Source organism: Mobula birostris, chromosome 32 (assembly GCF_030028105.1).
Source record: "Mobula birostris isolate sMobBir1 chromosome 32, sMobBir1.hap1, whole genome shotgun sequence".
Taxonomy (NCBI): Eukaryota; Metazoa; Chordata; class Chondrichthyes; order Myliobatiformes; family Myliobatidae; genus Mobula; species Mobula birostris.
This window is the reverse complement of record NC_092401.1, coordinates 8,967,774-8,983,802: the sequence shown is the minus strand read 5'-3', so window position 1 is coordinate 8,983,802 and position 16,029 is coordinate 8,967,774. Positions and strand designations below refer to the sequence as shown.

At 46.6% G+C, this 16,029-nt stretch overlaps 1 protein-coding gene and 1 long non-coding RNA gene across 4 annotated transcripts in view; one reads left to right on the top strand and one right to left on the bottom strand.

Annotated features, from left to right (window-relative positions):
* Nucleotides 1-13,844, bottom strand: part of LOC140191255 (uncharacterized) — a 31,976-nt gene extending 18,132 nt beyond the window's left edge. For both annotated transcript variants that reach the window (XR_011883802.1, XR_011883803.1), the window contains exons 1-3: nt 13,751-13,844; nt 11,394-11,718; nt 10,023-10,192 (exon numbers count right to left, since the gene is read on the bottom strand). This is a non-coding gene — a long non-coding RNA (uncharacterized lncRNA). The remainder of the gene's footprint in view (nt 1-10,022; nt 10,193-11,393; nt 11,719-13,750) is intronic.
* Nucleotides 1-16,029, top strand: part of LOC140191253 (3',5'-cyclic-AMP phosphodiesterase 4B-like) — a 316,368-nt gene that overhangs the window by 191,039 nt on the left and 109,300 nt on the right. The window lies entirely within an intron of this gene.

The window sequence follows — 16,029 nt, the reverse complement described above, 5'->3', positions numbered from 1 at the left end:
TGGTAATAACTGTTCCTGAACCTGGTGGTGTGAGTCCTGAGACTCCTGTACCTCCTTCCTGATGGCAGCAGCAAGAAGAGAGCATGGCCTGGATGGTGGGAGTCCCTGGTGATGGATGCTGCTTTCCTGCGACAGTGCTCCGTGTAGATGTGCTCAACGGTGGGGAGGGCTTTGCCCATGATGGGCCAGGCCGTATCCACCACTTCTTGTAGGATTTTCCATTCAAGAGCTATTAAAAACAGCTGGGGCCTCCATCTTAGCTGTTCCTGTGCCATGATTCTTGGTCACCTACAACAATGGATTCCCCAACTACTGGAATTGTTGTGGATCTGCCTCATTTGCATCTGCTGATCTTGGATTTTCTTGTAGGAATCTATGCCAAGATATAATTGACTTATTTGTTTACATATTGAGAGACAGCATGGAATGGGCCCTTCGATCGGCATCAAGCAACCCCCGATTTAACCCTAGTCTAATCTTGGAACAACTTCCAATTAATCCACCAGCTGGTACATCTTTGGGCTGTGGGAGGAAACTGGAGCACCCGGAGGAAACCCACACGGTCACCGGGAGAACGTACAAGCTCCTCACAGGCAGCAACGGGAATGGAACCCGGGTCGCTGGCGCTGTAAAGCGTTGTGCTAACCACTACGCTGCCGTGCCGTGCCATGAACTTTAAATAGAGATGCATAAAATCATGAGGGACATAGACAGGGTGAACACACACCGTCATTTTCCCAGGGAAAGGGAATCAAAAACAAGATGGCACCGGGTTAAGGTGAGATGGGGAAGATTTGAAAGGGAACCGAGGGGCAGATGCAGATGGTGGAACTGAAATGGAATGAGCTGCCAGAGGCAGGTACAATACAACATTTAAGAAATATTTGAACAGATAGGAAAGGTTGAGAGGAGTAAGGGTCAAATGTAGACAGCATGATCAAATTGGTTCGAATTGCCTCTTTCTACACTGTATTGTTTCATGACTCTATGATGTGGTCACCATCGCCACTTGTTATGCCGTTGGCATTTAGGGAAGCCTATGATGTGGTACACTCAGTAAAACCCAATTTCCACAATTATATCTTAAACGTATCCTCTGAAACAACGTGCATTAAAGTTAAAAAAAAAAGTCCCCGCCAATTCCTATCATTTGAAAATCCCCCTTCAAAGAACCCAATAATATAGATGTGAACAAGAGGAAATCTGCTGATGCTGGAAATTCAAGCTACACACATCAAAGTTGCTGGTGAACGCAGCAGGCCAGGCAGCATCTCTAGGAAGAGGTACAAGTCGACGTTTCAGGCCGAGACCCTTCGTCAGGACTAACTGAAGGAAGAGCTAGTAAGGGATTTGAAAGTGGGAGGGGGAGGGGGAGATCCGAAATGATAGGAGAAGACAGGAGGGGGAGGGATGGAGCCAAGAGCTGGACAGGTGATTGGCAAAGGGGATGTGAGAGGATCAACGTGGCTGCTCCACGTCTCCGTAGGGTCTTGCTTGCCACAATAAGCAGAGACAAGAGAGACAACAGATGCTGAAAATCCAGATCACCACACAAAAAGTGTTGGCGGAACTCAGCGAGTCAAGCAGCGTCTACGAAGGAAAATGAACAGTCGATGTTTCAAGCTGAGACTGCAAAGGAAGAGGGCAATCTGGCTTCTGTCCCCTTTTTTTCCAGTCCTGATGAAGAGACTTGGCCCGAAATATTGTCTGTTCATTTTCCACAGTACATACTGCCTGACCCGTTGAGTTCCTCCAGCAGTTTGTACATAAACACAGCCAGCCTTGCCAGCAATGCCCATGTCTCAAACAGTGAATAAATAAAATGTCATACAGTACATTCATGCCCAGTTCCCATGTCCCTGCTTTCCAAAAGTATCCAGCTCGGATATACAATACTAATCCCTGTATTAAATATCAGATAAATATTTCCACCCTGAAAGCTTAAAACACCCTCTCATTCATCTTACAATTTCCGATGTCATAAGTTGATGACAGTCCCAATCTGTAACTTCCCCTTTTCTGCAGAAGTTATGGCTACACAAGTTTAAAAATAAAACAGCACTGTCAGTGAGAAAGCTAACTATTTTATAGATCTGTTGCTAAATTTTCAACAATCCTATGGTGTAGTCCATCGACAACATGCATTTGTACAAAGTATTATTCCATTCACAAGCAAGAGAAAATCTGCAGGAGCTGGAAATCCAAAGCAACACACGCAAAATGCTGGAAGAACTCAGCAGGCCAGGCAGCATCTGTGGAAAAGGGTACAATCCTGATGAAGCGTTTCAGTCCGAAGCGTCGACTGTTCTCTTTTCCATAGATGCTGCCTGGCCTGCTGAGTTCATCCAGCATTTTGTGTCTGTTGCATATTATTCCATTGTTGCTTTTCCCCTAGTCACACATATCAAGAAAGCAGTGTTGAAACATCTGAGATGCTATGACAGATTAACTGTCAAGGTATTTCCACTAATGGAGAGTATCTTCAACAAGGGGACACAGCTTATCTTATTTGTTTATTTATTGACATAGAGCTCTGAATAGGCCTTTACAGCCCCTCAAGTGGTACTGCCCAGCTGTCCCCAACTTCATCCTAGCCTGATTACAATGACCAATTAACCTCCCAACCGGTACGTCTTTGGACTGTGGGAGGAGACCAGAGCACCCGGAGGAAACCCACGTGGTCGCGGGGAGAACGAACGTACCCCTTACAGGCAACAGTGGGGATTAAGCCCGGATCCCCAGTATTGTAAGCCTCACACTAACCACTACACTATGGTGCTGCCCCAGACTAGAGTGCAGTTTTTAAATAGTGCGGATGGTGGGAACACTTCTGAATCTTTAGCCCAGAGAGGTTGAAAACTAGGGTCACTGGAGCTACTGAAAAAGAAAGTAGCAAATTTTTTGAAAGATGGGGAAGAAAAGGTGAAGCCTGAGGCAGATAATCATGATCATATTGAACGGACGGGGATAGGTTTAACTGGCCCAATGGTACACTCTTTCCCTTATTTTCTTGTGTGGCGATCAGAATTACCTAACCACCAAGGCCTTGCATTAATCAGCAATACAAAAACATTTGTTTATGTAATAATCTGAGTTTGAGATGCTCAGAACATCTGAGCACAACGTTTTACAGTCAGCGACCTCGGTTCAATTCCCGCCGCTGTCTGTAAGGAGTTTGTACGTGCTCCCCGTGACCGCGTGGGTTTCCTCCGGGTGCTCCGGTTTCCTCCCACAGTCCAAGGACCTACCAGTTGGTTGGTTAATGGGTCATTGTAATTTGTCCTGTGAATAGGCTAGCATTAAATCAGGGGCATTGCTGGGCGATATGGCTCGAAGGGCCAGAAGGGCCTGTTCTGCACTATATCTCAAAAAATAAATAAATAACCTCTCCTCCTGGCCTTATGTTCTTCCACAATTACAACTAACAGAGGGTCATAGTGCTGCAATTGAACTAAGGACTTGCAAATTTAATTGGTTAATTAGCCTCAATAGTTCACGTAAAACCCAGTCGAATATTTTATTAACAACACGGTATATGAGGAAAAGATAAAATAAGAGAAAAGTCGAAAATGGGATCACTTTTCCATTTCATAGCCTTATAGAAAGGAGGAGGAAAGATTTGGTTTCACAGTGAAATCAAAGCTCCAACATTCCTGTACAGGCGCCGCGGTAGAATAGCGCTCAGCGTGATGTTATCGCACCTCGGGGCGTTTCAGGGTTCAGTTCTGACACTGTCTGTACACCCTCCCTGTGGAATGCATGTTTTTTTCCCGGGTGCCCGGATTTGCTCCCACAACTCAGGGGCATACCGGGTAGGTTAATTGGTCATTATAAATTGTCCTGCGATTAGGTTACGGTTATTCAGGTTTGTCGGGGGCTGTTGGGGCGCCATGGCTCAAAGGGCCTATCCTGCTCTGTATCGCTAAATAATAATAATAAAAAAAGAATTATGTGGCAGCATGAGGGATCCAGAATATTCAAACCCTTTGATGAAGGCAAAAGAGTTCTGTGAGAAAGGAATAAATTCATTGCCTCCCTCAACACAGCTGACAAACCCTAACGAAAATTGAAAAGAGAACTGTGGATGCTGGAAATGCTGAGGCTTTATAAGGCATTGGTCAGACTGCACTTGGAGAATTGCGAGCAGTTTTGGGCCCCTTATCTCAGAAAGAACGTGCTGGCATTGAAGAAGGTCCAGAGATTGAAACTGTTAATGTATGACGAGCATTTACTGCCTCAGGGTCTGTACCTGCTGGAGTTTAGAAGAATGAGGGAGATCTCATTGAAACCTGTCGAATGTTGAAGGGCCTAGGCAGAGTATTTGAGGAGAGGATGTTTCCTATGATGGGCAAGTCTCGGGCCAGGGGGCACGGTCTCAGAATAAAGGGATGTCCATTTAGAACAGAGGGGAGGAGAAATTTCTTTGGCCAGAAGGTGTGGAATTCATTGCTGTAGATGGCTGTGGCGGCCACATATTTGGCTATATTTAAAGCAAAGGTTGATAGGTTCTTGATTAATCAGGTTGTCAAAGATTATGGGGAGAAGGCAGGAGAAAGGGGTTGAGAGGAATAATAAGTCAGCCTTGATGGAATGGTAGAGCAGACTTGATGAGCTAATTGGCCTAATTTTGCTCCGATGTCTTATGGTCTTAACTGAAGTAACACCAGAAATGCACACCAGGTCGCACAGAATCTGAGGTTTTTAACCTGAAATGTTAACTCAGTTTCTGTTTCCAGGGATACTGAGTGTTTGCAGAATTTTCTGTCACAGTTTCTGATCACTTATTGAAATCTTTTAGATGCCAGGAAAGGAGACAGTTCGTAATAACCCTAGAAAAATAATTCCAAATACGACAATGTATATGAATAAACACACGAGTCCTGGTGAGGGCTTTTGGCCCAAATTGTCGACTCCTATTCTTTTCCGTTTATGCTGCCTGACCTGCTGTGTTCTTGTGTGTTACGCTGTATATGAATTCAAACTATGGAAGGCAAAAGCAATTAAAATACTTCGAAAGGATCAGTGGATTTAAAATCTATTCCACAATCGCAACTTTCTTAAAACAAACATTGTCGTTCTTTACGAAAGTCATCTTTAGGCACGGAAGTCCACGCCAGCAGTTTATAGTTAAAACACTGCAAAGGTTGCCTGAACTGTGGGTACTGTCCACTGAGCTGATTTAAGCCATCTGTTTCAACCTCTCACTCAATATTGAGCGAGAGGTCTAAACAGACTGTTTAAATCAGCTCAGTAGCATAACCCAAATTTCTCAGAAATAATACACACATTTAAAAAAAACACCCAAAGCATTCCTAAGAATATGTTAATTAAAAGGTTTCAAACTATAAAGGCAGTGGACAAAGCTGCAGAGGATTAACACTGGAGGGTGTAGTCCACAGAAGATACAAACCTAACACTGATACTTCTGAGACTGATAGCTCTCATCACAGGACAAAGATTTGCTCTCATTTACCCACTCCCTGAAAGATTGAAACCAAAATACCATGGTTCTTTCTTTTTCAAAATAAATGCAAAACCATTTTAGACTACACACATCAAAGTTGCTGGTGAACACAGCAGGCCAGGCAGCATCTCTAGGAAGAGGTACAGTCGACGTTTTGGGCCGAGACCCTTCGTCAGGACGTGCGTTCACCAGCAACTTTGATGTGTGTTGCTTGAATTTCCAGCATCTGCAGAATTCCTGTTGTTTGTGACCACTTTAGACTGCTGTTTCTCTCAGAAAGACTACCCTTAGTTGTCAATTGTTCTAAGAAATTTAAAGAATTTTTAGAGGAATTGTTTTGCACTTTGATCTTCAGTCGAGAGCTTAATACAACAATACAGCAGATTCCCAGCGCCACCATGTCAACAGGTATGATCCTCCCTCACTATTGTCCCTCCGACCATGCAGAGCTCCCTCACCGCTGCCCCTCCAGACTTGTAGCATTGCGTCAGTACTGCCCTCCGATGGTTCAGTACTCCTTCACCGCTGGATTTCGAACAGTGCCTCAGTACCGAACATCTGAAAAAGCACTCCCTCACTGACAGAGTTTCACTCCGTCTGAGAGTATGACGATCCCTTATCATTGCTCTCCGCCACAAACATAGTACAGGCCCTTCAGCTCATGATGTTATGCTAGCCTTTTAACTTACTCCACAACCAACCTAACTCTTCCCTCCTATCTGGCCCATAATCCTCCATTGTCCTTTCATCCATCAGCTTACCCTATGGGTCTCTTAAACGCCCCTGTTGTATCAGCCTCCGACTCCACTCCTGACAATGCAGTCCAGGCACTGTGTGAAAAACCTAGCTCTGTCAGAAGTCTGACGCCTGACGGGGTTGCTTTGCGCAGAGTTTTTTTTGTTCTACATTAATCTATGACCACTGCAGTTTCATCTGCTCAGCTTTCAGCTCCTTAGCTCTTCAATCACTTGCTCGCACCTAAACGTCCGTGAAGACTCGAGTCTCCGGGATTTACCGTGCGCCCTGCCCGGTGAGTGATGGTGCTCACTGGCATCCTGAACTACAGCGTGACACGGCTGTGGTGTCTTTCTGCCAGGATTCTCCTGCTGGCACCCTGCTTGCTTCATCACACATCACAGCACCTCCATCTGTCTCGGAGGAACACTCCTGTACCTGCTCGCATTGTGGCAACGGACCTTAATGGGACCTGGGCCAACAAGGCATCTGCGATCGTAGTGATGAGCTCATTCTGCAGTCACAGGTTGAAGCAAGGAGTTGGGAGTGTGTGTGTGTGTGTGTGTGTGTGTGTGTGTGTGTGTGTGTGTGTGTGTGTGTGTGTGTGTGTGTATGTGAGTGTGTGTGTGTGTATGTGAGTGTGTGTGTGTGTGTGTGTGTGTGTATGTGAGTGTGTGAGTGTGTGTGTGTGTGTGTGTATAGACAGCTAAAGTCCATATTCTAACTTGATCACAGAGTCACTGCAGCACAGGGAAGACCATTTGGCCTATCGAGTCACTGCCTGCTCTCATACAAGAACAATCCAGCTAGTCCCACTCTCCTGCCCTCGCCCTATAACCCTGCAAGTTTTGCCTTCCTTTTCATTTGCCTTTAAATGTCCCGACTGAATCTATCCTCAGTGCTCTCACTGACAATGCATTCCAGATTTCAAAGGTTCATTTAAAATGGGGCGGCTAGCACAGTAGTGGTGAGCACAACGCTTTACAGTACAGGTGACCTGGGTTCAATTCCCGCCACTGCCTGTAAGGAGCTTGGACGTTTTCTCCAGATGCTCAGGTTTCTTCCCACAGTCCAAAGACGTACCGGTTGGTAGGTTAATTGGTCACTGTAAATTGTTCTGTGATTAGCCTAAGGTTATAATCAGAAGATTGCTGGGTGGCGCAGCTTGAAACTGTTTCTCAATCGATCAATATCGGACAATTTATACGGTGTACAATCTAAAATTCTTCCTCTTCACAGACATCCCGTAGAACAAATGATAGAAACATTGAAGCCTCAAAAACCCCCTTCCCCCTCCCTTCACACAAGCAGTAGCAAAAGCATTGACCCCACACCTTTCCTGCCCACTCGCCACCAGTAGAAGCACCCCCACCACCCAAAGAGACCGTGATCCAGGGTCTGTCAAAACTACAGTCCATGACCCAGCGTGTCAGTATCTCATTTTAATCTTGGTTCATTTGCCAGTTATTTTCCCCTATTTCTGATTCTGCTGTAAAGAGAAAGTTTACAGTACCCTTTAATGCCATGATGTTCACAAACATTACAGTGACCTGGATTGTAGTCCTTATTCACTTCTCCTAGCTTCTGTCCTCTTTCAACCTAATCCCCTGCCTTAAATCGCTTCCCTATAGCTTAGAGTCATAGAAGAGTACAGCACAGAAACAGGCCCTTCTAGTCTGCACCAAACCATTTAAAATGCCAACTCCCATCGACCAGCACCGGGAACATAGTCCTCCATCTACCGAACCAAACTTCTCTTAAACGTTGAAATCGAGCTCACATGCACCACTTGCGTTGGCAGCTCATTCCACACTCTCACAGCCCTCTGAGTGAAGAAATTTCCCCTCATGTTCCCCTTGTGCTTTTCACCTTTCCCTGTGAACCCTTGATCTCTTGTAGTAGTCCCACCCAACCTCAGTGGAAAAGGCCTGCTTGCATTTACCCTATCTATACCTCTCATAATTTTGTATACTTCCATCAAATCTCACTCAATCTTCTACATTCCAAGCCATAAAGTCCTAACCTATTCAGCCTTCCCTTACATCTCAGATCTTCCAGACCTGGTAACTTCCTTGTAAATGTTTCCCTCAAGAATATGCTTCCTGGGGAGACCCACTTAGTGCTTTCTGGACTCCGGCTGTCCAGCCTGGTCCCCTTCTACACTAACTGATACTGTAAGACCCTACAAAGGATCACGAGCACTGCTGGGAGGATCATCAGGGTCTCTCTTCCACCCATTAGAGACACATCTCAGGAGTGCTGCCTAAGCAGGACCCTTGGCATTGTCAGTGATCCCTCTCATCTGTCCAACAATCTCTTTGTCCTGCTACCGTCAGGCAGGATGTACCGTAGCGTTAGGACAAGGACTTTCAGGATCGGAAAGAACTTCTTCCCCCAGGTTGTAAGATTACTGAACTCCCTGCCACTGCCCAGATCTCATCACGTATGAAACGCCAGTAGTGTTACACTGTTTATGTTTTAACTTGTATTATATGCGTACGTTATTATCTGTTGATTTATTTGTGGTAATGTTACATTATGTGTTTTGTGTATGAGTTATATATACTGGTTTGCGCACCTTGGTCTGGACCAGGGGGTTCCCAACATGGGGTCTACAGACCCCTCAGTTAATGGTAGGGGTCCATGGTTGGGAACTCTGAGGAACGTTGTCTCATTTGGCGGTATACATTTGTACAATTGAATGACAATAAACTGAACTGGAAGGGAGCCTGGCCTCCTGGCTCAGCCCAGTGCAACCTAACTAAATGTGTTGGGCCTAGTTGGCTGGTTATATATTCTGATAAAACATCTGTGTCTGGTTCAGCCCTGGCCACGTTTCATCGAGGTTAGGAGGTCAGGGTGATTTGCTTAGTATTTGTGCATGTGCTTTTGTATTAATTAGTCAATGTCTTTCGGGTATGTCGTTTTTAATCCCATCAATAACACATTGGAGATTTTACTGGTAGTGAAGGTTGGATCTGGTATAGAAAAATTATTAGTATCTGGGTCAGACTGGATTCAGGTTGGACAGGGCCATGCTGGGCTTTAATTTTATTCCTTAACTGACTAACGCTTCTTCTCCGTGTTAATGACCTCTTGTTTTCCAAGTCAGTCACTCACAGGGTTAGAGACCCATCCTCAACCGTACAAACACCTCTGAATCTCTAACCTGGAGTATGCAGTCGGCTCCCAAATTTTTACTGCAAATTTGGGAGATTTACAGTAATTCAAATAATCCCCCCCACCCCCCCGGCTCTCTGATCTGCAGCCGGTGTCACCGTTGACTGCATTATCTCCAAATCTCTGCGCTGTCATTCAGTCTCATTCACTCACACACTGGCTCTTCTTCCAGCAGCATTTGTAAATTCTCATCGTTGTTTTCAAATCTCCCACGGCCGCATCTCCTTCAGCCCTGCAAGCAACCCCCACCTTCCTCCTCCCCCGGCCCAAATGTCTGTGCGTTTCCAATTTGGACCCTACCAGAGGACACGGCCTCACGATAGAGGGGTGTCCTTTTAGAACAGAAATGAGGAGGGATTTCTTTAGCCAGAGAGTGGTGAATCTGTAGAATTTGTTGCCGCAGGCAGCTGTGGAGGCCAAGTCTTTTCATATATTTAAGGCAGAGGATGATAGATTATTGATTGGTCAGGGCATGAAGGGATACAGGGAGGAGGGCAGGAGACTGGGACTGAGAGGGAAAATGGATCAGCCATGATGAAATAGCAGAGCAGACTCGATGGGCCAAATGGACTAATTCAGCTCCTATATCTTATGGCCTTATGATTATTCTCAAATGTAATCACTCCACAACTTTCTGACATACCTTTAGCTCTCTGTGCCCTGAGATCTGGCATTCCCTCCTTCGACAGCGCCACGATTGAGCTTTTCAGTCCTGGTGGTGACAGAGTTGTACATCTGGTGGAGCCGCTGCCTTGCGTTTCCGGCAGCCCAGCTTCAGTCTGGTACTGTCTGGATGAAAGGTGCATCTTCTGTCTGTGACCGAAGGGACATGTGGAGTAGTGGGTTAATTGTGTAGGTGAGTGATAGAATCCAATGGGAGTTGACAGGAATGTGGAGAGATTAATGTAAATGGGTGCTTGCTGGTTAGTATGTATTCAGTGGGTCAAAGGGCCTGTTTCTGTACTCTACAACTATGTTTCTCTCTCTGTCCTTTGATTCCCTATCCATTTTTGCCCCATTTTGTTTCTGTGAGGTTTGTTGCTAACCAGAGCAATGGGAGTTGTTCGTCCCCAACTGCGAGGGAACTTCCCGGTGGCCAGACATTTCAGTTCCAATTGTCGGTCCCATTCCAACATGTCAGTCCACGGCTTCCTCTTGTGCCAAGATGCGTCCGCCCTTTGGATGGAGGGGCGACACCTTATATTACATCTGGGCAGCCTCCAACCTGATGGCATGAAGTTCGATTTCTCCTTCTGGTAAACAAATCCCCCCCCCTTTCCTCTATTCCCCACTCTGACCTTTTACCTCTTCTCACCTCCCCCGGGTCCCCTCTTCCTTCCCTTTCTCCTATGGTCCACTCTCCTCTCCTATCAGATTCTTTCCTCTCCAGCCCTTGACGTTTCCCACCCACCAGCGTTCAGCTATCACCCTCCAGCTGGCCTCCTTCTCCTCCCCCCCCCAACCTTTTTATTCTGGCATCTTTCCCCTTCCTTTCCAGCTCTGATGAAGGGTCTCAGCCCGAAACAATAACGGTTTACTCTTATCCATAGGCCCGCTGAGTTCCTGCAGTATTTCGTGTGTTTCCAGCAGAATGCAGACTTTCTCATGTTTGTGACTTACTTCCGACTGTGCTTGGAGACTCACTTCCGACTGTGCTTGGAGACTCCTTCCAAAAACACGATGACCTGTGCTGGCCTTAGAGTTGCCAAAGTCTAGGGTCTACTGGACCTACCGAGAAGTCACCTGTAGTGATAGGACCAGCCTGCCACTCTTTGGTTCAGCCTAGTCCAACCTGGGACTGGCCAAACCGGTCCAAGATAACAGTAAATCCTGAGCAACTGCTGAAACTTCTCCATGTTTACATTCCCCATGTGAAACTAAGGGAGGGTCAGGCTTGCACGTGGCCGGAAGAGCAGCGGGTTATCATGGAAATTGGTAATGATGCCTGCTGTCTTTCCAGTGCTGACTGATAGTGCTGTTCCCTGCCAGATTCCTCAGTCAGGTCCCTACTCACCTGTCAGAGGGATGTGAGACTTTGACTCCTTTGCCCCAGAGGACAGTAAAGGTTTAGTGAACTTGTTCAAGCTCCCAGGACTATCGAGAAGTGTGGCTTCTGCTTAACTGCCTTAGTTCCTCAGAACAAGTCACTGGAACTCAGCCAAGCTGTAGATGGCACAGGAGGGAAGTTGGGAGAGGGGTGCAGATCACCATCATCAGATTGAAATGCAGGGCAGCCTTGACGGGCCAAGTGACTGACTCACAATTCAAGTTTGCTTATTGTCAATCTTCAGTACTCGAGTGTAAAGGAGAACAAAATGATTGTTACTCCGGACCCGATGCTGCATTAAAAAAAACAATAAAAACACAACAAAAGTAAATACAAAAGCAATCCTATAAAACACAGTGTACAAGTTACATAAAGTGACACTGGGTGATGTGTACGTAGCGGTGGTGGGATGGGTTAATGGGTGGGGGTGCTCATCAGCCCGACGGACTGGGAGAATTAACTGTTTGTGGTCCTGGCCTTGGATGCTAACGTAGCTTCCTGGAAGAGGGACAAACTTCTGGGTGGGTGGGATCCTTCATGATGTCACTGGTCTTTTTCCGGCACCTTTCTGTGTATATGTCCCTGATGGCGCGGGGGCTGGACAGGTGATGCTTTGGGCGGTTTTGACTACCCGTTGTAGAACCTTCCTGCCCCGCCGCAGCGCAGTTTCCGCACCATGCGGCGATGCAGCATGTTAGGATGCTCTCTCTTGTGCGTCTGCTTTCCTGTGTCGTTAAAACTGGTGCAAGAGATTGGGGAATTTTGAGCGCAAATCTGGACCGGTGTATATCAATCAAACTTGGCACAGGTTCTCATAAAATGTAGTGCCTGCAAAAGATCTCTCCCTAGGCTGGAGTATTAATTCAATCACAATTCACAGTGGGTTTGAAGGAAGTTGTGAACTGAAAGTTCAGACCAAGGCGACTAAAAGTCTGATTTAAACATATTTTCCCTGTAACTTGTGCTCTGTATGTCTTAATAAATAAAATTACTAACAAAGTGGCCAATGAACCAACTGGAATTCTCCGACAGTCTACATGAAATTGGCAATCTCCCCCCCCCCCCCATCAAGGAATGCATCGTGTTTTAAAAGACTACTTTCAACTCATTTTCAGCTGCTTCTATCATACCAGGAAAATTCTCAGGGCAAAGTTAAACTTCTATAACAATCACTTTCTGCAACAATGCCCCATGGTACCACGGATTTTGTATCTGCCCGCGAGTATTAAAAGGAATTGAGTGGAAATTGAGGAAATAAAGTCCGGTTGACTATCCCTCTGCCTTCTCAGGTGCTGCTCGGTCCATTCATTTCCTCCAGTAGTTTGTTTGAGGAAAATAAAGCAGTTCTTAAAGCGAGATGTTTTGACCACAGCTGGGCGTGTAGTGAGATAGGATATTGGGGAATTGACAGCCGCACGTCTAACTGTAGCTGGCGTTGCCCTGACTTCTGGCATTGCGCCAAGCTCTTAGCTGGAAATGAATGGTTCTGTCGTCACAGCTAAACAGAAGGGGCTGGGACAGATTGGCGTCACTATTTCAACACACACCCTCCCAAGACTGCTGCTAATATACGGAGCCGGGTTTAGTGTATACTGCCAACGACTGAGTTCCTGCTAAAACCTGGCAGGACTTTCAAGAAACGGATTCAGGCGACGGGCGGGTTACCACTGGATGACATTTCACGCCAGATTCCCAACAAGTTTCCTACCAGATGTTGACCTCAGGCCACGACAGACCATACAGTGCACCATTTCAGCCGGTTTGCCCTGCAAGAATTACCTGGAGCACATTCACTGTGTTAGGCTGTCAGTTGCTCAGTCTATTTCTAGGAGAAGAAAGTAATCTAGTGCCCTTTGGCCCATCAAATCCATGCTAATCATTATCTTTCTTTTGGGGCAGCACAGTAGTGTAGTGGTTAGCACAACGTTTTATAGTACAGGCGGCACGTGTTCAATTCCCACTGCTGCCTGTAAGGAGTTTGTACATTCTCCCCGTGACCGTGTGGGTTTCCTCCGGGTGCTCTGGTTTCCTCCCACGGTCCGAGGACGTATTGGTAGTTAGGTTAATTGGTCATTGTAAGTTTAGTCTAGGGTTAGATCTAAAGATTGCTGAGTGGTGCAGCTCAAAGGGACAGCAAGACCAATTTCACGCTGTATCTCAAATAATCAACCAAGAAATAAATAATTACATTCTTGCAGGAACTGTATTTTTGTTCTCCCCATATTCTCAGCTTTCCACCCCCTCCCCCTGTTCCCCCCCCCACCAGACCCTACCACTGACTTACACACCAGGACCAATTCAGAGCGGCCAAGTATTGAACCAACCTGAATGCCTTGGGGATGTTGGAGGAAACTGCCGTGGTCACAGGGAAAGTGCAAACTCCACACAGGGAGCACCTGAGTTGACCTCAAGCCTGGGTTCTAATCTTAACTCGAGTCAGCAGGTCTGTGAGTTGCACCACTCTCCAGAGTTTGCCAGCCTCTGGCCTGCCGCCACGCCTTCACGGGTGCACAGACACTCTCTGACGCCCCGTCCACAGGGCTGTGCCTCGCCTAACCCCCACGGCGAGTGGGGACACAAAATCAGCCATGTTCTGCATCACAGCCAACTCCAGTAAACTCCTGACTGGTGTCCGATTCGAGTGAAGGGAGGGCATGGTGATCATGGGATGGGAACCTTTAGAGGAGAAAAAGGTGGAGGAGAAGGGGAGAAAACTGATTAGACATGGGGGGGCGCGGGGGAGGTGAGAGTACAGAGACTACTAGGTCAAAACTATAAGACATAGGAGCAGAATTAGGGCCACTTAGCCTATCAAGTCTGCTCCACCATTCCAGTATCTTTGATTTATTATCCTTCTCAAGCCTATTCTCCTGCCTGCTCCTCATAACCTTGAATGGCCAACCTAATCAAGAAACTATCAACCTCTGCTTTAAATATTCCCAATGACTTGTGGCCTCCACAGAATCCCACAGGTTCACCACCCACTTTCCAAAGAAATTCCTTCTCATCCCTGTTCTAAATGAACGTTCCTCTGTTCAGAGTCTGTGCCTTCTGGCCCTAGATGCCCCCTCTGTAGGAAACATCCTCTGCACATTGACTCTATCCAGAAGTGTCATTATTCCATAGGTTTCAACGAGATCAAAACACCTCCATCCACCAACGTACCCTCTGTTACAATCCCATTCACCATAAATAGTCTCTGTGTATATAACTTCCAATTTCCGACCGCTGTATTGGTAAAGAAGTAAAGGATTTAACATTAAGATTTGGGTGAGGATTAAGAACGGGGTTAGCTGGAAGATGGGTGAGGAATAAGGCTCCTGGTCTTGTAAAGGAACATTAGGGTGATGCTGAGGTTGGTGTTAGTGTTCTTCTCAGGGCAGAGACATTAGTTAATGAAAGATGGCCCTTGAGATCGCAAAGAGTTTACCTGATGAATATTTCACAGAATATTTTAAGTGTATTGGGTGGAATGAGGAAAGCATTGAATGTGGAGTTTGGATTCACAGTCACTGATATCTCACCAGAGTTTTATGATCAGGATTTATTGGATGAGACATTATCATTGACGTAAGGTATTGTCCAGCCAAGAGCAATTCACACAACAGTAGAACACAAAAGGAGGCCATTCAGTCTATTGACCTATGCTGGTTCTCAGCAATCCCACCAATGCTGTTTCCCACTAATTTTCCCTGCAAAGTATCTTCACACAGACATCCACTCCATTAATACCTCACCACTAACCTACAGTCAGTAACAAAATAACTTACCCACCTGTTTTTCTTTGGGATATGGTTGTAAGCTGGAAGACCTGAGGAAACCACATTTAGTCATTGTGAAAATGTGCAAGTTCCACACAGTTAGCACTAGAGATCACAGTCATATCCAGGTTACTGGGATTGAGAGGCAGCAACATGATCCACTGTAATGCTGTACAACCTAAGGGACAAAGCGATGGTCACTCATTGTCTGAAGCTCCTTATAAAGCCTAACCATTCAAACAGTTCAGGCTCTACTGGGCATCTCAGGCAAAATCAGAAAAAAAGTTGAGACCAAGAGAGTGTCACACTGTCAGAGGGGCAGTACTGAGGGAGTGTCTCACTGTCAGAGGGGCAGTACTGAGGGAGTGTCTCACTGTCAGAGGGACAGTGCTGAGGGAGTGTCTCACTGTCAGAGGGACAGTGCTGAGGGAGTGTCTCACTGTCAGAGGGGCAGTGCTGAGGGAGTGTCTCACTGTCAGAGGGGCAGTGCTGAGGGAGTGTCTCACTGTCAGAGGGACAGTGCTGAGGGAGTGTCTCACTGTCAGAGGGACAGTGCTGAGGGAGTGTCTCACTGTCAGAGGGGCAGTGCTGAGGGAGTGTCTCACTGTCGGAGGGACACTACTGAGGGAGTGTCACACTGTTGGAGGGGCAGCGCTGAGGGAGTGTCTCACTGTCAGAGGGACGGTACTGAGGGATTGTCACAGTGTCAGAGGGACAGTACTGAGGGAGCGTGACACTGTCGGAGGGACGGTACTGAGGGAGCGTCTCACTGTCGGAGGGACGGTACTGAGGGAGCGTCTCACTGTCGGAGGGACGGTACTGAGGGAGCGTCTCACTGTCGG